Raw genomic sequence first — 22,981 nt, forward strand, 5'->3', positions numbered from 1 at the left:
ATTGGCTGTGAAAGTGTGGTAAGCAGAATTCTAAGAATGACCCCTAAAGACTCTCACTTTTGTATAAGACCCTTCTCTGTGGATATGATGGGACATCAAATGTCACATTGCATGGCAAAAGGGATCTTGAAGATATAATTAAGGTTTGACCTTAAAAGAGAGGTCACTTAGGTGAGCGAGGTCTAATTACATGATCCCTTAAAATTCCCACCTAAGAATGACTGGACACCCTACTGCTCATGAAGATGGAGGGACCACGTGATGAGAAATGAGCACGGCCTCTAGAATTTGAGAATGGTCCCCAGCTGGCAGCCAGCACTGAACTCGACTCTTTTTTTTTTTTTTTTTTTTTTTTTTTTGGAGAGAGAGAAAGTGGGGAAGGGGCAGAGGGAGGGAGACACAGAATCTGAAGCAGGCTCTAAGGCTCTGAGCTGTCAGCACAGAGCCTGACACAGGGCTGGAACCCACGAACCGTGGAATCATGACCACAGCCCAAGTTGGAGGCTCAACCCACGGAGCCACCTCACCACCCTAAACAGGATTCTTAAACAGCCTGAATGAGTTTGGGAGCTGATGCTTTCCCTAAGCCTCCAGATAAGCACACAGCCAAACCTCACAAGGACTTCTGACTTACAAAATAGTGAGCTAATCAACGGGTGTTGCTTTTAAGCCAGCAAGTTCATGGCATTATGTTTTGCAGCAAAAGAAAATTAATATGGAAGGAGATAAAGGGGACCTTTAAAAGAGATGAAGAGCCCCAAAGGCATTCAGAGTAATAATTGCATCCCTGGAACAAGCATCCCCCTTATAAGGGGAGGAGATGACTAGAGCTGGGAATAATGTTCAAGCAGATGTATAAATTCTGGTGTAATTCTTTTCTTTTCTTTTCTTTTCTTTTCTTTTCTTTTTTTTTTTTTAAGTAGGCCCCACGCCCAGCATGGAGCCCCAAGTGAGGCTTGAATTCACAACCATGAGACCGAGACCTGAGCTGAGATCAAGAGTCAGACACTTAACCGACTGAGCCACCCAGATGCCCCTGAAGCAATTTTTAATATGTTATTTGATAGCCATATTCCATCTGCTGTTTTTGGATCTGCTGCTCAGAATTTACTCCTCCACTCCGAACCCACTCTAGGAAGAGGACAAGGAGATCGGTGAGTGTCCCTGACCAGGCCAACAACATATGGTAGCGGCACATTGGGCACATTTCTCCCTTCCTATCCCACATGTGTCCTTCTGCCTTTCAGGATGAAGGATGTGACCCTGTATTCTCTTGGAAACCTGCTCTTGCCACACCGTTGGTCAGTCCCCACAGGCTCCTCTAGCCCCACTGAACATGCTGCCCAACCCCTCTGCCAGTTGACGATCCCATTTTCTCCCTGTCCAAGGAGGTGGAAACCAGAACGGTCCAGAAAGGTCCTTCCTAGACTACATGGAAAGGGTGTTACTGGTACTCCCAGGGAGAGCTGGGATCCATGACCAGGGATCCCAACAGAAAAACAGCAGGCTCTAGCCAAACAGATAGTCACAGGAGATGGTGGGTGAAAAGTAAATAAACAGACTGGCCCAATTTCTTTTTGTTGGAAAGAATCATACTGGGTTGAGTCATTTTAAAAGATTAGACACATACCTATTGGACCTGCACTGTGTTCCCACTTACCGCTTTGAAATCTCATGCATTTGAATTTCAGTGTTTTCAGCCTTACTATGTTGACATATTTGTAGCACTGACACCGTCACTCGCTCTATATGTCAAAACTTCTCTCATAGCTTTCCTGATACCAGCCTCTCTTGCTTTTCCTACTACATCTCCGGTTTCTTCTTCTCTTTCTGAGACTGCCTGCCTCTACTCACCTTTAAAATTGGTATTCCACCATGAACCACCCTTGACCAGCTTCTCACTGTCTCCATTCATCCTATGTTGTTATTTCATTCACTCCTATGGCTTGGTTTCATCACCCACATGTCTGATGATACCTAAATGTCTATCCCTAATCCATTCACATCTTGAGCTCTAGGAATGTGCATACAACCATCTTCTGAACAGTGCAAGTTGGATGTTCTGTTGGTACCTCTAACTCAACATGTCAGCTCCCCAAACCATGTTCTTCCTCCTTGGTCCCTTATCTGGGATCTATCACCATGCACCAATTGTTAATTACAAATCTATCTATTCTGGATGTCGAATTCTCATTCTCACAGCCTGAGACCCAAATTACTTAGGTTAATAATGAAGAGCTAACATTTAATGAAGAAGAGTCAGCCAATTAATCTTTAGCTTTAAGCAAAGAGATAGAGACAGCAAGAGAAGAAATGCCAGTCGTAGGACATCATTAGCTGGTAGGGATGTAGGTGAGAAGTGTCTCCTTGATCAAATCTATATGCCAATAGGAACAGACCTCTCATGGGGAACGCTGCTTTAGACAAGGCACAGTCTGACACAGACAGGATAATCTCCTTCTAAAAATTCCCTCAACCTAGTCATAGGAGCTCATGCTTCTCCCTAACCTGTGAAAGTCTGGTCCTTTGATGATTCAAAGCCAGGATCCCGGCAGTTGTCTTACTTGAGGCCAACTCCCTAATAGCTTTAGCTTCCTAGCAAGGTGGTAGGATTTCCTGGAACAAATAGTCCATAGACAGAGCTTTCCCCACTGCTCTAGGTCCACTCGTGCTTCTTTCTATCTTTTCACACAAGCCAGGAAGATAATTTACACACACCTCTTGTTACTATTCCATTTAATTATAATATAATCCTACATATGCAAACATGAAAACAGCAATCATGTTTTATTCCAAGTTCTAATTGCGTGTAGCAATCATGTGCTTTCGCTAAATTATTTCCATCAAGCGTACAGAGCGCCATTATTTCCAGCATGCCAAAAGGCCCACCTGCAGCCTCCCACCCCCATCAGAAAAGCCAATCGGAGTTTCGTATTCTTGCTCTGATGTTTCAGGTAGTGGTCCGTCCCCCCACCCCCAATTTCTATGTGCTCAATCTGTGTGACTTCAGCTCCCCTGTCAATTTTCTTTCTCACCAGCACCAGAGACCCCGAAATGTTGAGTGTCTGCTCACCACTCCTCTCTTGCTTTTGTGCATAGAGGTGCCCTTAGTTGGGCTTCCTCCTTAACCATTTCCTATTCTTCTGATGCTAACATGTTCATCTCTGTTCCTCACAGGCAGACCCCTCAATAATCCCTTTTCTTTTTAAATAATACCTTAAGCTAATCTTATTAGCATCAACCGACAATCTTTCTTCTTCTTTGAACCTCTCCCCCACCCAAAATACAGAATAAAAAAGGGAAAGAGAAGAATGTCCTTTCCCTAAGTTCATTGTGAAACTCATTTCTCACTGTAGGAATTGTGCCTTCTTTGCTTTATTCTCTCCCCACTCCTTTTCTACATTACGTCATTGGAAACGAGCCTAGAAATTAGTCAAGTCACGTATATAAAAAATGAACACTAGAGAAAGAAAACACAGGACAGTGAGGTGGCAAATTACTAAGCACTGGGGTCAGAAAATGTTTGAATTTTTGCTTCTGCCCTTCAAAGTTTTCGCTGCTGGGTACGTTCCAAGCTAGGTCTCAAGCCATTACCAGAACAGGTCATCCCAGTAGGTTTTTCTTTTACTTTTTTCCAAAGATGTTATCAATCAAGTTTTCCCAAAGGCTCATGGGCTATTAGCAAAGCAAAAGGGAGCCTCAGTGTCTCAGACGCAGGATTACCATCTGCTACAGGAAGCAGGGCTAAAACCGGAGGACGTGGCCTTGCACCGTGTGTCTGTGTTTGAGAAAAAGCCTGAGAGAGCTCTGAGGACCTGAAAACAACCAGCATGACGTGACCATTTAAAAAAGAAATCCTGGAGCATTCCAGAGACATGAAGACAAGCTCAGTACTGTGCAGCCAAAGGAGATCACTCCTCTGGGACTGGTTTGTGGAATTGAGCGAAATGACTTTTAAGAAGTGGCTGTCTGAGTGAGAACAATCAGGGACTTTCTTTTTCTTTTAGGGCTGAGCTGCATGCTCCCTAGCCTGAAATGCAAAGATTGAATATAAAAGGAAACAGAAAAAAATAAATACATATGTTTTCCAACTGTCTCCATGTGGCCGGCTGCCAATCTGGCTGGCCTGGGTGGGGATTCTCGCCCTCAAGTTAGCAGAGAGATGGGTTGCATGTTCTTGTTGTTTTTCGTTTGTGTTACATTTTAGCCGCTTTAGTTGGGAAAGGCTTTGAAATTTCACAGGAAGGACGACAAATTGTGGTCAGAGTTCGGGATTATAAATTTACTTCCAGTATTCAACTGAGGCAAAAACGCACAGTCTCTCAGCCTTGGTTTCCTGATTCATAAAGTGAAGAAATAATGATGCTGCTTCAAGGCTGGCTTCTTACTGTTATTCAGGTCCTGGTTTAAACGTCACCTCCTCAGAGAGATATCCTATCCGAAGTATCTTCTTCCAACCACCTGGCCACTTCCTGTCACATCATCCAGTCCCAAATCCGTTCCTCCAACTCTGCTTTCAAATGTATTTGTTGCCTGTCTCCCCCGAGGAGATAACATTTTAAGAGAGGCCTGAAGAAAGGGAAGGGCGAGATGTGCAGAAACTTGGAGCTCGTGTATTCCAGGAAGTAGGAGCATGAAGGGCAAGGGCCTCATGTGGTTTTTCCAGAAACAGCAAGGGCAGGGCGGCTGGAGAAGAGTGAGTGAGGGGCCTGAGGGGAGGAGGTGGAAAAGGAGCCCAGCTCCTGGAGGTGCACGTGATTTATGGTCATGGCTTGTGATTCTATACTGAGCGCGATAGGAAGATGGGCTAGTTTGGGGTGAAGGAGTAACTTCTGTTTTGTTTGGCTCACTGTGATGGCTGTGTGGAGAAGAGATTTAAGAAGGGCTTAATGGAAGCAATGTGACTGTGGAAGTTATTTATAGCAATGATCCAGATAAGAAATAAAGGTGTTTGTTGTTGTTGTTGTTGTTGTTGTTGTTTGAAAGAGAGAGAGAGAGAGAGCAGGGGAGGGGCAGAGGGAGAGAGAATCCCAAGCAGGCTCCACACTCAGTGCAGAACCTGATATGGGGCTCAATCCCACGACCTTGGGATCACCACCTGAGCTGAAATCAAGAGTCCAACACTCAACCAACTGAGCCACCCAGGTGCCCCAGAAATAAAAGTGTTTTGAATGGTGGCAGCAACGGCAGTCGCGGGATGGGCTTCAATTCCAGACACATTTTAGAGGTAGAGGCTACACAATTTCCTGACAGACTCAATGTATAGGGGCAAGCAGGGAGTAGGGAGAGAGCAGAATCAAGAGCATTTCCAAGGTTTTGACTTGAACAACTGGCACAGAGATAGAGAGCTTAGGGGAGGAGAGGATTTATATGAGAAGGGTGGAGGCAAGGGTAAGTTTGGGTTTGACATATTAGTTAATTTTGAGATACATATTAGAAATCCAGGTAGAGGGGCGCCTGGGTGGCGCAGTCGGTTAAGCATCCGACTTCAGCCAGGTCACGATCTCACGGTCCGTGAGTTCGAGCCCCGCGTCGGGCTCTGGGCTGATGGCTCGGAGCCTGGAGCCTGTTTCCGATTCTGTGTCTCCCTCTCTCTCTGTCCCTCCCCCGTTCATGCTCTGTCTCTCTCTGTCCCAAAAATAAATAAAAACGTTGAAAAAAAAAAGTTAAAAAAAAAAAAAAAAAAAAAAGAAATCCAGGTAGAAATGTTGAATCAGTTAGCTTAAAGGAAGCTATAAAGACTGGAGATATAAATTTGGGCAACATGAGCAAATAGACAAAATTTAAAACCAATCTCTTTCATCATTGTTGGTGCCCAACACAGTAAGGACACTCAATAAATATTTGTCAAGTGAATAAATTAATGAGGACCAAATGAGATTATGGGTATGAAAGTGTTTGTCAAACTGTAAGTGTCTCTGAAAATAAAAGGAAACAGAAAAACGTTGAATGAGCAATAAAGATGTAGCAAAAGCACAACTAGAAATTTTGCTTCTGGGGCGCCTGGGTGGCGCAGTCGGTTAAGCGTCCGACTTCAGCCAGGTCACGATCTCGCGGTCCGTGAGTTCGAGCCCCGCGTCGGGCTCTGGGCTGATGGCTCGGAGCCTGGAGCCTGTTTCCGATTCTGTGTCTCCCTCTCTCTCCGCCCCTCTCCCGTTCATGCTCTGTCTCTCTCTGTCCCAAAAATAAATAAACGTTGAAAAAAAAAATTTTAGAAATTTTGCTTCTAACAGAAACAAACTCCAGATGGCTCCTTTCCTCCTCCCCTTTTCGATATTTAAAGTTGAAAGTGTCTAATACTGTAATTAAGGGCAGTAAAGCACCATAAAAAAACTGAATGCGAGTGAAATATAGCAATGCTTTTTTTTTTTCTCCCAATGATGGCTCTTCAAATTGTCAAAACGATTTTCACAGCAATTTTTCAAACTGTTTCAGGAGTACTTTTTCAAAAAGTAACTCTAAAACTGGATGGCTTTTGTATGGACTTTCCCATCTCAGATCATGCCATAACTCGAAATTCAACTGGCGTTATTTTGCATTAAATTAAAAAATAGCCCTGGCTTCGTTCTATTTGCCTTTTAAGTCACAGCCTGATATTGTCATTTTTAAAAAAAATGTTGCTTGATGAATTTTATGGGGGAAACTATTGGTTTGGGACTTAAGATACCACCTGATAAAATTCTCTGGACTTTTCAAAATACATGATAGAAATTAGAAGTTGCAAGTTACATTCCCTCTACTGGTTACAGAAATATAACAAAGTCAAGGGTTTTCTACCTATGAGAGTTGAGCATTGTGATATAAAGTCTTAAAGTTCTTCTAACCAAGAGAGGAGACAGTCAGATAGATGGATGGATGAGGGGATGGACGGATGGAGAGAAATGAGGGTTGAGAGAAAGAGAAGCAGGGAGACACAAAAGAGTGAAAGGGAAAATGAGACATTCTGACTTTTACCCAGGGGCCAAAATAATTCAATAGGGTAAGGACAGTCTTCTTCAGAACTGACTGGTACAATTAATATCCCTATTAGAAAAATAAACCTGACGCTTACTCCACATGATTTGCAAAAATTAACTTGAAATACGGGTGCCTGGGTGGCTCAGTCAGTTAAGCATCCGACTTCAGCTCAGGTCATGATCTCATGGTTCATGAGTTCGAGCCCCACTTCAGGCCCTGTGCTGACAGCTCAGAGCCTGGAGCCTGCTTCAGATTCTCTGTCTCCCTCTCTCTCTCTGCCATTCCCCCCGCCCCCTCTCTCTCAAATATAAATAAACATTAAAATCCAAAGAAATGCAAGTTAAAATCACAGTGAAATACTACTCCATACCCACAAGAATGGCTCAAATTTAAAACAAAACAAAACTGACAGAGATATCTATACTCTAACCTGAGGAAATAATAGGGACCAAACTAGAAACTAAATACCCATCAACTGGTGAAGAGAAAAACTGGCAGGTTCATACACATATTACTCAGTTATAACCACTGACACATGCCAGAACATAGATGAATACCAAAAGCATATACTGAGTTAAAGATGTCAAACACAAAACACACACACACACACACACACAAAAATAAAAATAAAAAAAAATAAAAATAAATAAATAAAGATGTCAAACACAAAAGACTATTTTCTGCTTAGTTCCATTTACATGTTTTTTTTTTTTTCTTTTAAGGCAAAATTATAGTAACATAAACAGGTCAGTAGTTACCAGGAGCTAGGAGTGGTAAGAGAAAATTGACTGCAAAGGGGTAAGAGAGAACATGTTGGAGTGGTTGAAATGTTCCATATCCTCATTACGTGTCTAAATATATTTGTCACCACCCATAGACTTGGTAAATTCTAAAATTGGTGAAGTTTATTGTATGTTAACTACATCTCTCTAAAGCCGACTAAAATAATCATTTGATGGGATTAAAACATATTGGACCATCAACAAGAAAGGGTCAATAAACTAGGAGGCAAATCAATAGAATTTATCCAAACTAAAACACGAAGATCATAAAGTTTTAAGAAATGAATAGGGGCTCAATGACTTCAGGGCCAGTATCCAGCTATCTAAGCAACAAATGTACTTAGAGCTTCAGAAGGAGAGGAAAGAGTGAATAGGGTAGATAAAAATGTTTGAATAAGTATTGGTCAAAAATGTTCCATATTTAATTAAAAACATCAATCAACAGACATAATCAACTTAGTGATCCTCAAACAGGTAAATGCAAAGAAAATCAAAACAAGGCACATCATAATCAAGCTGCTGAAGCCCAAAGATAAAAGCAGCCAGAGGGGAAAAAAGATAAATTACATACATTTTAAGAATGACTACTGACTTACTCAAAGCAATGTAAACCCAAAGAATAAAACTTTCAAGTGCTTAAAGAAAAATTGGTCAGGATAGAATTCTATGTGTAATAGAAATAGTCTTCAGAAATGAAGGCAAAATAAAGACATATCCAGATAAACGAAAGCTGAGAGAATAAAGTCCTTGGAAACTCACAACCAGAAGAACCAAAGAAATTATCCAGGGTGAACAGAAATGACACCAGATTTATAGGAAGGAATATAACACACCAAAGATACTAAATATATGGTTAAATATAAAGACTACTTTTAATTAAATTCTTTAAAAGATACTTGACTATGTAAAGCAAAATAATAACCATGTGACTTTGTAACAATGTAACAAATATAGACACTAAAATGTACAACACCAATATCACAAAGATGAGATGGGAGGTAATGGAATAAAGGTGAATATGGTAATCCCTAGAGCAACCACTAAAACAAATAAGAATACAAAAAGTTTTAGTTCAAAATCCAGTAGAGATAGAATACCATAATAAGTAATATTTTATTAACTCATAATAAGGCAGGAAAGAAGGAATAAAGGGAAAAAGGAAGAGGGGACAAACAGAAAACAGATTTACACTCAACCATATCATGGGGCGCCAGAGCGGCTTAGTTAGTTAAGTTGTCTGATTCTTGGTTTCAGTTCAGGTCATGATCTTGAAGGTCTGAGTTTGAGTCCCTCATAGGGTTCCATGCTGACGGTATGAAGCCTACTTCAGATTCTCCCTCTCTCTGCCCCTCCCCTGCTCGTGCTCTCTTTCTCTCAAAATAAATAACTAATAAACTTAAAAAAATTATATTAAATGTAAATAGACTAAACATTTCAGTCCAAGACAGAGCTTGCTTATCTTATGGGATTAGAAAAACCCAAATACATGCTGTTTGCAAATGATGCACTTTAAATATAAAGACACAGATAAATCCTTGGTAAGAAAAAATTGAGGAAATATACGTTTTCAATATCAAGAATGAAAGAAGAGATATCTTCAGTGTTCCTGCTGCTATTAAAAGGACCATGCCAGTTATGTTCATATTGAAGACTTACAACCTAATATTATATCCCAACTGGCTAAATACTCATTAAGATGATGACCAATAGTTACCAGAAGCCAAAAATTGTGCTAAACAATTCAGGTACACCCTTTTATTTAGTCCTCTCACAATCCTGCAATGTAGGCATATTTCTCTTCATATATTATAGATGAGAAAAATCAAGGCTTACAAAGGGTAATTGACTTGCCCGAGGTCACAAAGCTTGTTAATATCGAAACTACTTGCTTCTTGAACTCACATCTTCTGTGTATTCCCAGCTTCATAAGTATCTCATTCAATGAGTTTAAATGCATGTATTATAGTTTAAAGGAAGAAAAGGGTTTGTTTGTTTGTTTGTTTCCCTGAAACAATCTTACAGCCTGAAGGTCTTGAAGGAAGAATGGAAAAGCTACTCACTGAATTGCTACCACTGTTGCCATGGAAACCTGAAGAGATTACATACACATCAATTTTACAACTCCATCTTTTAATAAGTGCAGAACATAACCACAGGCTGCTGACTCCTCATGGAAAACTCCCTGAAAAATCCATCTAATCAAAAATCTCCACAGCTTTTCTAATACAAAAATCCCAATTCACACAGTAAACTGAACTTTGCCAGATGGGGTGGATAATGATTCTCTTTTCCTAAACTGCTGTCCACCCTTTGCCTGTTGAGAAGTGAACCAAGACAAAAAAACAAAACCAAAAACAAAATTAAAGTAATACTGAAAAGCAAGAAGGGGCTACAATGCCTTGGATGCTTTTGATCTAAAAGCCAGATCAGGAGGTGCTGGGCAGAGAGCTACGGGCACTGACTGAAAGCAGTGGTAAATATCACTGAGATAAAGAGGCAAATGTAAATTAGTCTCTCACAATGAAGGCAGCATTTTTCACCAAAATCAAAATAAAACATTCCTTGGCAGTACAGATTTGACTCTGTTGAGGATTTCTGGTACTGCTGAGACACAGACTCTGTCAACTCAAAGTCAGCTGTCGTAGTAAGATGAAATTCTGAAATTCAATAAAGCATACGTCTATATACAAAAAAAAGGGTGATGTCCTTGCTTACCTACATTTAGGCTCTTTAATATGCCTCCACAAAAGCTGATTTGAAAGGTCACAAAAGAGGTGACTGGGTGGCTCAGTTGGTTAAGTGTCTGACACTTGAATTTGGCTCAAGTCATGATCCCAGGGTTGTGGGATCGAGCCCCACATTGGACTCTGCACTGAGCTTAAGAGTCTCTCTCTCCGTCTCTCTGTGCTCCTACCCCCCTGCTCGTGCAAGCTTGCTCTCTCTCTTTAATACTAAAAATTAAAAAAAAAAAGAAAAGTCACAAAAGAAAAGTGAAACAAGAATAGTAGGTACAGCGAAGGACGATGTGATGTGCCAATTCTTTTCATGACATATGACTCTGGCTCAGCCAGCAGAAATGATTTAGGAAAAATGTTAATTACAATTTAGTTCGGTTGCGAATGGCAGAAAGCCTAAAGTAACAAGGGCTTGAACAACGCAGAATTTGATTTCTCCCTTACTTAAAAGTCTGCATAGGGGCGCCTGGGTGGCGCAGTTGGTTGAGCGTCCGACTTCAGCCAGGTCACGATCTCGCGGTCCGGGAGTTCGAGCCCCGCGTCAGGCTCTGGGCTGATGGCTCAGAGCCTGGAGCCTGTTTCCGATTCTGTGTCTCCCTCTCTCTCTGCCCCTCCCCCGTTCATGCTCTGTCTCTCTCTGTCCCAAAAATAAATAAATGTTGAAGAAAAAAAAAAAAAAAAAAAGTCTGCATAGATCATCTATGGCTGATATAGCAGCTTTACAACCATCAGAGACCCAGGCTCCCCCCCGCCCCCCAGTTTGTCCTTCCACCATTCTTAGGATGCAACTTCCAACCTGTGCACCAAGATGGCTATTGGGATGGCAGACCATACAGTCACAAAAGAGCCCACAGAAAGGAGAGAGGAGTGAAGACGGACGCTCCCGTTCCCTTTAAGGACATTGTTCTCCAGTGTTATACACTTCCACTTACACCCCGTTGGCCGTGTCAGATGTGACTTGGTCTGCCCCTATGTGCCAAGGACAAGCAGGACCTCGCGTGTTGTATAAAAATAGCCAGAAGGGGGCGCCTGGGTGGCGCAGTCGGTTAAGCGTCCGACTTCAGCCAGGTCACGATCTCGCGCTCCGTGAGTTCGAGCCCCGCGTCGGGCTCTGGGCTGATGGCTCAGAGCCTGGAGCCTGTTTCCGATTCTGTGTCTCCCTCTCTCTCTGCCCCTCCCCTGTTCATGCTCTGTCTCTCTCTGTCCCAAAAATAAATAAACGTTGAAAAAAAAATTTAAAAATAGCCAGAGGAAGAGGAAACCATTCCTGCAACTGCAACTCCGGGGGACCACCAGACTCAGGTTTGATTGATTCATTCATTTGTCGTATGTTCACTCAAGACACAATGATCAGTCATCCTGCATGTGCCAGGCTCTGTGTCAGATTCTGGAGAGAAGAAAGATGATAGCGACCCAGAAATAAACAAATCACTTTGGCACAATGTGTAGGGAATTTCAGAGAGGTGGAAAAAATAAAAGGAGCTAACTGTTGCATTGCAAGGAGAGCTTTCAATGAAAATTGCACAGAGGAAATGCCATATAAGGTAAGTCTTTCAAAAATATGACTTCGCCAAGTATACTGGTGGAGAAAAGCTGGGGTGGGGGTGGGGAGACAAGAGTCGAAGAGTGTCGGAAAGTAGAGAAGGCATGCCAGGCAGAAGGAGGAACAAATGCAAATGTGACAAAATGGCTTGCTAGGGAGCTCTAAGCAGTTCCACGGGGCTTGGAATGGGGATGAGGGTGTGGGAAGGGAGCCAGGGAGGAGTGGTGGTTGAGACGGAAATGGAGACAGGTTAGAGAGCTTGTGCTCTGTAGGAAACACTGGAGAGGTCTAGGAAGGAGAGGATCACAATGAATTTGTGTTTTGAATAATAACTCCGGAGGGTGTGTGGATACTGGAAGGATAATGGAAGATGGGCATTACGGAAAGCAGAAAACATGTTCGTTTACGAAGCAGTTACTGAATGTCAAGTCTGCACCACCCGCTACGGGGAGTGCTAAGGATACCAAATGCAGTGCAACAGACACAGGGGCCCTCAAGGACCCACAGCAGAGGAAGGGACGTGAACCAGTGTTAGCAGTATTCTGCAACACGTGTGACCACAGGAAGGTCCAGGGTCATCTGGGAGGGCAGAAAAGAAAGTGTCTAACCCTCCTGGGATCGGACCAGAAAATTTCAGAGAAAAGCGAACTTTCATTTGTAAAGACTGAACAGAATTTTGACAGGGAGTCAAGAAATGCAAAGGGCATTCTTGCCAGAGAATAGGGCACCTACAGATATAAAGAGGCATGAAGAAAAACCACAAGTAGTTCAGTCTAGGGGTTCAGGATGCAAGTGTGTGCGGAGGGGTGGAAAATCAGGCCCAGATCAGGACAGAAACAGCTGGAGAGTCACATGATCAAACCTGATAAGAGGTTACAGCAAATGCCTAGTTAGGAGGAGATGAGAGCCTGACATAAAGTGGGTGGAAAGAGAGGTCACTGAGCTGTAGCTCCCCCTTTGCTCCCCCCTGATCCTGATCCACACCGTGACCTTCTCTACTCTGCTCCACTGCCCAGAAGTCCAAATTGCACGGACGGCATCGATCAGCTCTCTTGTCCTCTGACTTCCAGCTGGGTTTGGCCAATGGGGAACGACAGAAGGAGATTAGTGGGGAGGAGAACTTCAGAGAGTGAGGTCAGGTTCCCTGCCCATGGAGTTAGTTACCCAGGGCTGGCTTCATGCTTTCCTTCAGTGTTCCCATCTCCGCAGGAGCTCTCACACTTTACCTCTCTGCCCCAAAGCTCTGGCTTTCTTTGTTCTCTTTGTCCCCAGAACCATTCCCTGCCCTTCCCTGCTTGAGCATGGGAGTGGTAACAACAACCCACTACCTACAGGGTGTCTCACTATCCCCGTGGTTTCCCTACACTGCGCCCTTTGTGAATAGTCCCTTTAGTAAGTTCCCAAATTATGCATTAAGTGTGACAACTGAGTCCTGCCAGGATCCTGACTACGTAATCAGTAAACACCACCCTCGCTTAAACCATTTCTTCACAATTCTCGTGACTTTTCTGTGAAATCTGGAGCACTCCGTTTTCCAGGGGGGGATGATCAAACCCCCAGGATGGCTCATGGCTCTCACAGTACATTTAGTTAGTTCAGTTATGTCAGAGATTACAGTCCAGTGGGTTCAGATGAATTCAGGGGAAGGAAACTAAATTCTTGCTACCAACTAGTTCATGAGTTGAGGGCAGGGGTAGATAAACTTGTGGATAATTAACAGTAAAACCCATCAGACTAATCTCTGGCATACCTCAGCATGGCACAGTTTAAGCAAATAGTCCAGAATGAATAAAAATCATTTCCATGGGGACATATTGGTCAAAGGGTACAAACTTCCAGTTTTATGATGAATAATTTCTGGGGATCTAATGTACAGCATGGTGATTACAGCTAGCAATATCTTATCGTGTACTTGAATGTTGTTAAAGAGTAGATCTTAAATGGTCTCACCACAAAAAAGAAATGGTGATTATATGATGGGATGGAGGTGTTAGCTAATGGTAGGGTGGTAATGCTTTTGCAATATATAAAAGTATCCAGTCAACCTGTTGTATACCTTAAACTTACACAATGCTACATATGTCAGTTATATTTGAAAAAAACTGGGCTGGTGGGGGGGGGGGAAAGACTGACAAAAAAAAAGAAAACCAAAAACCTAGTTTAAAGGAAACAAAGTCTCAGGGATGCACTTCAGCTTGTGCAAGACCCCACAGCTGGCCCATGTGGGACGCAAGACTTGAACTCCAAGCAATTCAAAAACAATAGCAAACTCATGTCTGCTCCACCTCATCTCTCTCCCGTGCTAGAACTGCATGCTTCAGAATCTGTTCATTAACATCTGGTAAATAATTTTTAAAAAATCATCACTTCCAATTCCCAGTGCCAGATGGACAAAGAATCTGACTGTCCGTCTAAATCGGGCATTCAGTTCTAATCCAGTCCGGGTATCTTGCAGTCCAAACAAGCTGCCTGTAAATTCAACACTCTATGGGGAAAGGAAGTTTCCAGGGAAAGGGTACTGGTGTAAGATGAGCAGACATCCCTAAAAGTATTTATTACAGTGGATCATAGGCCCTGGTTAGTCTTTCTTTAAAGGAATAATTTCATAAGGCAGATTTTGAGGTGCCAAGAAACACTGATTTAAAGTCCATCTTGTCATAAGGTATTTTAGTGCTTTTTTTATTTTGAAGAGAAGGAACAATAGTATACTTACAACTCAATTATATTTCTATTATTCTACGTCTAGTCCAATTAGACATTCCTTAGTTCCACAGTGATTTTTCAGGGGGGGAGGGGTGTTGTCACACCTGCCACACAGCTGGGTCCAAGGACTGCCTGCCTGCTCCCAGCATGCTCTGGGGTTAGTTTCCATGCCAACCAATCTAGGAGTGTTTCCACCCTATCTACCCGCTCCAGGACAGGCATTAATAGAATAGGCATATATGAGAAAGAGTAAGAGACAGGTTGAATAAGTGTATGCAATTATTTTTATAGCACTGTGGTCCTCAATTATTCCTTATGCTAGTCCCCTTTATAATACAAGATAATTGGAGACAGATTACCATGTCTTTCCTGCTAAGTGCTCAGAACTCTTTCAAATATGCTATCACATTATCCTCACAGCGTCCCTAAGAGATAAGAAAGGTCTTATTTTGCAGGTTGGGAAACTAAGGCACAGAATGGTAAAGTGTCCACTCTATACACACAGGATAAGGTAACACTAGCATTGGGATGGAATTCAAGAACCCTACCTGTAAAATCTGCATTTTCACTACTCATTTTTGCTCCCCTGTCTCCATCAGCTTTAGGCTCCAGAGAAAATCAATTCAATACAATTCTTGATTAAATCTCATCCTCATTATCGTGCGTGTAAACTGTAAAAATAACAAAACCAGTAGAGGTGGTTAACTGGGAAGGACAACTGGGTAAACTATTAAAGAAAAAGGCAGGTGAATACAAAGATTGAGAAACAGGAAAGCAAATGTGTATGTTTCACTCAGGTTAAAATATTTCACCAAATTTTCTTTCAAAGAAAAGAAATCACCACTCAGCATTGGAATAGAAGATTAATCCGCTGGCATGAGGCCTCTTTGTGACTCAAGGAAACAATAACATGGCATCAAATACGGCCAACACTAACAAGAGACACCTCAGAGAGTGAAAGGGAAACTCAGAAAGATGTGCCTCCCTCCCCACAAAATGAGCTAAAAGGAGCCCACTTTTCGCCCACTTTAGCCACATTGCTGCCTTTGCCCTCCGCTGCCTCAGGGAAAGGAGGCCAGGAGTATACCACTGGACAGGATAAGAATTGCCTTTGTGAGATGGAGGCTGAGGACACATCAAACCCCATCAAAGTGCTGACTCCATTGTTTGAAAGATCCTGAGATTCATTTCACCTCATTACTCCACGTAAAAAACTACAACAAAAAAGGACAGCACTCCAGCCAGTGCATTCAGAAACACCAGAATGTAATTTCACACCCCTGAAGTTTCTCCAAAGCAGTAACCAATCACTCCAAAAGTCAACTGCCAGTGACATTCCAGTGTCAGGTGCTTTATGAACCCAGTACCCAGAGCTTTGGCACCCAGTATACTTATTCTGAATTCATATCTATGTAACTATGCACACACACATTTATATTTGTCTCTTTCCTCTCTTATTCCTTTATCATGCAACATAAGATGTATTCACTCTTTATCATAGTATTTGAGTATTGTCAATTTTAAATCATTGTATTTCAGTTACAGGATATCAAAGGAGAAAATACATATTGCTCAAGGGCATTATCTATGAAAGGGCCTCTTCTATGAAAGGAGTTAGCATGTTTTTGGTTGTATACAAGATAGTTGTATCATGGTAGGTGGAACTATGACCTTGTTAATGTCTTTATTTGGAGATTAAGTATGGTTTAAGGAGTCGTGTATGAGTATCAAGTCGATAAGGGGTGGATTCGTGATGATTAATTTTATGTGTCAGCGTGACTGGGCCTTGGGATGCCTAGATATCTGGTTAGACATTATTGCTGGGTATGTTTCCAGAAGAGACTAACATTGGAATTGGTGGACTGAGTAAAGAAAATTGCCGTCTCTTCTGTACGTGGTATCATGTACCTTTGAAGGCCCTCACCAGACCCTTGAAGGCCATATGAGGAAGTGTTGATCTCCCCTGACTTCTTAGATCCAGGATGTGTTAACTCACATCATTTCACACTATGTCCAGAATCTTCATTGCGGAGTAGAATACTAGCCTAAGACTGTCTCCTTTGACCTACTATAACAGAGTACCATCTCTGTGCTATCCATTGTCTATTTGCCTTAGGGCAACAAGCTCTAGCTGGGCTCCCCATCCCATTCTGTCCCCAGGAAAAGGAGCAGGGCTCTGGAGTAAAGCTTAAGAGGTTCAAATCCTGGCTAATGGTGAACACTTTGTTAACCAATAACACTTATAGTAAGTGAACAGAGGCAGTGTTACTTCTCCTCTTTGACATGTAGTGTTTCTGTCTATAAACCGTGATTACTGACAACAACCTCATAAGGATATTGTGAGGATTAAATGAGATAATTCACATAAGTCTAAGTCTAGTTTAGTTTAGTCGGCACGCAATAACTGTTAGCTATTTATTAAAACAACTCTCTAGAAATCTGTCTCAATGAGGAGCTGTGCCTTTGCTCATCAGACAGGACTTTATGTCACACTCAAAGAGGGTAAACACAAAGGAAGGCGAGGAAAACTAAGAACTGGAAAATGGGGAGGCTGTGGAAGTGGCCAATCAGGAAGAGCCAATTAAATAGTTGCCTGAAGCATGCATAAAGGGTCTCTCTGGACAGAATGGAGCATAGTGTATATAAAACAATTAAATGGGCACAGTTTAAACCTCTTAGGGCAAATCTAAGAAGGGGCATATTAAATGTATTCATAAAAATAGACAGACTTTGGAAAATATACTTAATTAAATGAAAGATTTGCATTGAAAACTAGTCTTTTTCCCAAGCTCATTAGAATGGCAAGTCAATGATCCCTTAATAAATTTAGAATGTTGCTTTTATTATGGTGGGAAGATGAGAAGACTGAAAAAACTCAGTGCCCTAGCGGTAAATCTATGCCACGTCTAGACCTCAAGCAGAACTCATGCATTCTAGGAGGTGAAAAAGTAGACTCTATAGGAGAATTCAAGAGACACAAGTGATATGCTTAACATATTCTAAATGTATTTGCAAAGAAAAATTTATTCTTTGCTGCTTTCAGTATATTGCCTGGAGCAAGAATAATCTCTTCCTCACTCTCTGGTTCACACTGGCTTTCTTTTTTTTACATGCTGCCCTTCATTTGCCACAAAGATCTTTCGAATCTGTCATAAACACAGACACTCCCCATGCAGTATAATGATAAACTAGCTGTTACAAAGAGCTTAGAAACCAGACAGAGTGTTCCTACATATCTAACCCAAGTGATTTTCTGTGGCTTAACATATTTTCAATGGCAGTTCAACACATGCTTAACTCTAACATAGAATTCCTTTCACCAGCTTTGGAAAAAAATAATCAAAGAGACTATTGCTTCTGTGGAAGTTCTTGTACATGACTCCAGGGGAGTTATCCTTTCCCTCACTCCAACATGCTTTATGAGGTCGCCCCAAACTGGCTGCACTAAACCCCTAAAACGTATGGCTCTGTGTTCACCACAGCCATGGAGGTTGGAAGAGTCCCAGGAGTCTTGGAAAGACAAGAAAGAATGCTTTACAGCCCTGAGACCATTAATTATCCTGCAGAGCACCTCAACAGGCAAAGCATTTCCCCTCCATGGTCTGCATTATTCCAGTCCCTTTCAAAGTACAGCAGTACCCCCCTCATCCATGGGGGATACATCCCAAGACCCCCCATGGATGCCTGAAACTGCAGATACTATCATACCCTATATAGACTATGTTTTTTTCTATACGTGCGTACTCATGATAAAGTTTAATTTATAAACTAGGCATCGTAAAAGATTAACACAAAAACTAATAATAAAATAGAACGATTATAACAATATACTGTAATAAAAGTCATGTGAATGTTGCTCTCTCTTTCTCCCAAAATAGCTTATTGTACTATACTCACCCTTCTTCTTGTGATGATGTGAGATGATAAAATGCCCACGTGACAAGATGAAGGGAGGTGACTGATGCGGGCATTGTGACATAGCTTTAGGTTAGTACTGATCTTCCGACAATTTATCGAAATTGATCATCTGCTTCTGGACTGCAGTCGACCACAGGTAACTGAGACCATGGAAAGCGAAACTATAGATGGGGTGGGGGGTGGGGTGGCAGTTACTGTCGCATTTCCAGCAACTGTGACAGCCTCCATCCTTCAGAACTTCCGGATGTCCTCTGCCCTTCCACCTGGATCAAGCTTCTGACCAAGGAGACAATAGGGCCTCGACACAGGAACTGGCTGGCATTCAACTCTAGCTCAGCCTACTGCCACCTTACTATATGATTAAGATTTGGGGTTAAAAAAAAAAAGTTCGGTTTATGGTAGAACAAACCGGGTTTGAATTCTGGCTCTACCTCTCAATAGCTCTAAGACCTTGGACAAGTTATTCAATTTCTCTGAGCCTCAGTTCCTCATCTATCACTTGAACTGAATAATATACCTACCTCTCTGAGTTTGTGGGAAAATTAAATGAGATAATTTATGTAAAGAATTCAATAAGCACAATAAGCAGTCAATACATAATAGCTATTGTTATAGACTTCTACTTTAGAGATGCAGAGTCTGACCTTCCCCCTCGCAAACATTCCTTCATTCATTAAATGATGATTGATACATTTCAGAAATTAACAAACCATCCACAGAGCTCCATCAGCTAGATGTGTGAGAGCTCTGGGTGCAAACTACATACAAACATTCAAATTTGAGAGTATTATATGCAAATATGCAAATTGGAGGACACTAGTGCAGTTAAACCCATCTGCTTCTAGTACCAAATTATCTTTTCCTGACCCCTAAGAATTATTTTACCAGACTGCTGGGTCTGGTCACATGAAAACCCAGCAAGAAAGTCAATCAGTAATTTATATAAGAAGATAAACAGATTACCCAAAAATACATTAAAAAGTTTAACCTTACTAATAATTAAATAAACTGAAAATAATCCAATAACACCAGTATACCTATCCAAAATGTGAACATTTATTTTTTTTAAGTTTATTTATTTTTGAGAAAGAGAGAGAGAGAAAACACACAAGTGGGGGGAGGGGCAGAGAGAGAGAGGAAGACACAGAATCCGAAGCAGGCTCCAGGCTCTGAGCTGTTAGCACAGAGCCCAGCACAGGGCTCGAACTCACAGACGGCAATATCATGATCTAAGCCAAAGTCCAATGCTTAACCAGCTGAGCCACCCAGGTGCCTCAACAATGATTTATTTCTATATAATCAGTAGGCTATAGCTATGCAACTGATCCCCATTGCTATGAAGGTGGAGGCTGAGAATAGTTTCAAACCAGACTTAGTCAGAAATGGCCTGATCTCAGAAGAGTAAGTATGGCAGAACAAGCATGGCCCTTTGAAGTCATCCTTTGAGTCACCATCCAGCACGGGCCCAGGATGTGAAGGACAAAAAGAGATACATATCGTGCTGAACCTCCTAGTTTCTGAAGGCACATTCTATCAACTTGGCGAAACTGCAGTATTGTTCATTGCTATTATTTAGCACCCATAGAGTATTCTATTATTCTGGGGCATCCTGCCAACAATAATTAGTAACTTTTCTCATCATTCTGAACAGCATTGTTAGCATGATTAGCCTCTGAAATATACAAGAATATTATGAAAGCCAATGCCACAGCAGTCACAGGCAAAGCCAAAATTAAACTTATTTTCTGGCTTCTTGATTAATAGTTAGAAGTTTTATATAATATAGAATTTTCCTACTAGAAGTAAAAGATGCATTATTTATATATAAGATAAATAAGTTGGTTGTGATTTTCTCTCCTCTCAAATAAAAATTATTGTGTATTCTTCTAATCAAATAATATGATTATACTGTCTGAGTTGCAATTAGTGTCTTCCTTCTCTTGCTTTCCTAGGATGGCTTGGTCTCTATTTAATTTCTTCTGATTATTTGTGTCCATGGCTCTTGCTGGCTTTTGTGTTAGTCATCTATTGCTGCATAACAAATTACCCCTCTAATTTAGAAGCTTAAGACAACAAATATTTATTATCTCACATAGTTTCTGAGGGTCAGGAATTTGAGAGTCATTCAGCTGGGTGGTTCTGGCTCAAGATCGCTTTATGAGACTGCACCCAGGCTGTCACAGAGTCTGGGGTCATCAGTAACCTGACAGCTTGACTACGGCTGTGGCTGTTGGCCTCAGTTCCTTGCTGGCTGTTGGCAAAAGGTCTCAACCCTCATCCTGTGGGGCCTCTTCATTGGACTACTCACAACATGGTACCAGGCTCCCCCCACAGTGAATATCCCAAGAAAGAACAAGGTTGTAAGACAGCAACCAAAATAAAAGTCACACAGTCTTTAATAGTCTCTTTTTTAAAGTGACATAACATTGCTTCTATCATATTCTCTTGGTTACACAGAGGAACTCCAGTGAAACGTGGAAGGGAACCATACAAAGGCATGAACATTAAAGCAGCATGGATTGCTGGGGGCCATTTTGGATGCTGCCTACCACAGCCTTTAAAGAAAGTGTGATTTGTTTGTTTATCCAATGGTTTCTCCTTGTCTCAGTGGAGGTAAAGTCTTTCACATTCTTCCACAACCTAACCAGCAGCAGGATGATAGCCAAGGGAATGTATTTAAAGTACAATCTTCCAAAATAACTCTGTCTTAACTTAAAAGCATGTTTTTAACTAAACACATTTTGATCCTTTTTTAATTAGCTTCACTGGCCATAAGACAGTGGATCTGTTGACATCGTTAGAATTATTGGTACAATTGGATTTCCAAGAGAAAATAGTAACACCACGCTAATAGGAAAAACCATTTAAAAGACTGGAAGGCAATGATACATAGCAATTAAGACTCAGATCCTAAGTCATGCTGGCCTGTGTGCAAATCCTAGGGCTGCCCTGTTCTTGCTATTTGACTTTGGACAAACTGAGCCTCGGAGTGTCAATTTCCTTATCTATAAAATGGGCACATTCTGAGCTCTGTTGCCTGAAAACCAGGCAAGTGCATAGCCAAGTGTGATCACTGTTAATAATGAGGCTTTTGTGTTTTGGTATAGAACCCATGCGGGCAAAAGCGTCTTTAGGAAGTTTTTTCCAACTTCATTGACCCCTCCCTCTCCTTTCATCTTAAGGAAGTTATTTAGTCTTTTTTGCTTTCTATAGAAGGGGGATGTTTCTTAAGAGATTCTTTATTTTCAACGTTCGAAGGCTGTGACCAGCAAGGGAAAGCCTTGCTTGTGAATAGGTGTTTGCTTGCAAGTGAATAGGTGTTTTATTCAATTTTTAAAATTAATTTCAAGAATCTGTCCGAGGCAGGCATTTCAAAGCTAGTCTGCTGTGGACTGTGAAGGTTGTTCCCTCACCTTTCCCCTACTCTTTGCCCTGTCCCCCAGAGTGGAGCAAGTACATGACCTGAATTGCGGTGGCAGCTTTCACGTGTAGAGCTGGCCTGTGGAGGTCCCAGGAGAGGTGAGTGGCTGCAGTGTACCAGGAGGCATCTATTCGTTACCAAGTACACCGATTCTCGCTGCTTAAGTCTTGAGCAAGGTCATTATCCTCAGTCAGCGATGCAGGGGTGCACGGCAGGCCCAGCTGATTGTGCACAACCCATTAGTATTCTGCACATTCCATCGGCTAAATTTGCCATTTCATTTAGAATGCTTCTGATTGCACACTTTTAATACTCCTGGCCTCCTCAGAGAAACGCATGCCGCTGTTGGTGATCTGACAGGCAGCAGGGCACACAGTGACGCGTCTGTGATCAAACTAAAGGGGGAAGTTATTAAAACACTTGGCCGTCAACCACGAATTTGGTCAGAATCATTTAAGTCATAAAAGTGCTTTTACAGGCAAGAGCCAAAAATAAATAAGTAAATCAAGGAAGAATTGGGGGGGGGGGATTTTCATCTCATAAGTTAGAATTTACTGAAAAGACTGCCTTTCTTCTATAATTATGTCCAAATAAAAGTAAATGAATGCAGACTTTTTTTTTTTCCAGGCTACAAAATCATTATTGGGCCATTGATCTCGATATCTGCTCAAGGCACATTTGGCATCACATACTTTGCAAACGCCAGAAACGACATGTTTTAAAGTATGCACCTTTAAAAGATAATTAATATTTATATTTAATTATGCTCTTCTCAATATTTCTTCGATGTGATAGGCCAGAAGACATCTGAATTGCTACTTCACAAAAGAAATAAATGAGGAGCATTGTTTTATGGGCTGTGAAGGGAATGTAAAATTTGTACTCCTATCAGCAGACCTACTAAAAAATGGAAATTTATGAT

This window comes from Puma concolor, chromosome B3 (assembly GCF_028749965.1).
Source record: "Puma concolor isolate L17-30 chromosome B3, mPumCon1.1.hap2, whole genome shotgun sequence".
NCBI classification, from domain to species: domain Eukaryota; kingdom Metazoa; phylum Chordata; class Mammalia; order Carnivora; family Felidae; genus Puma; species Puma concolor.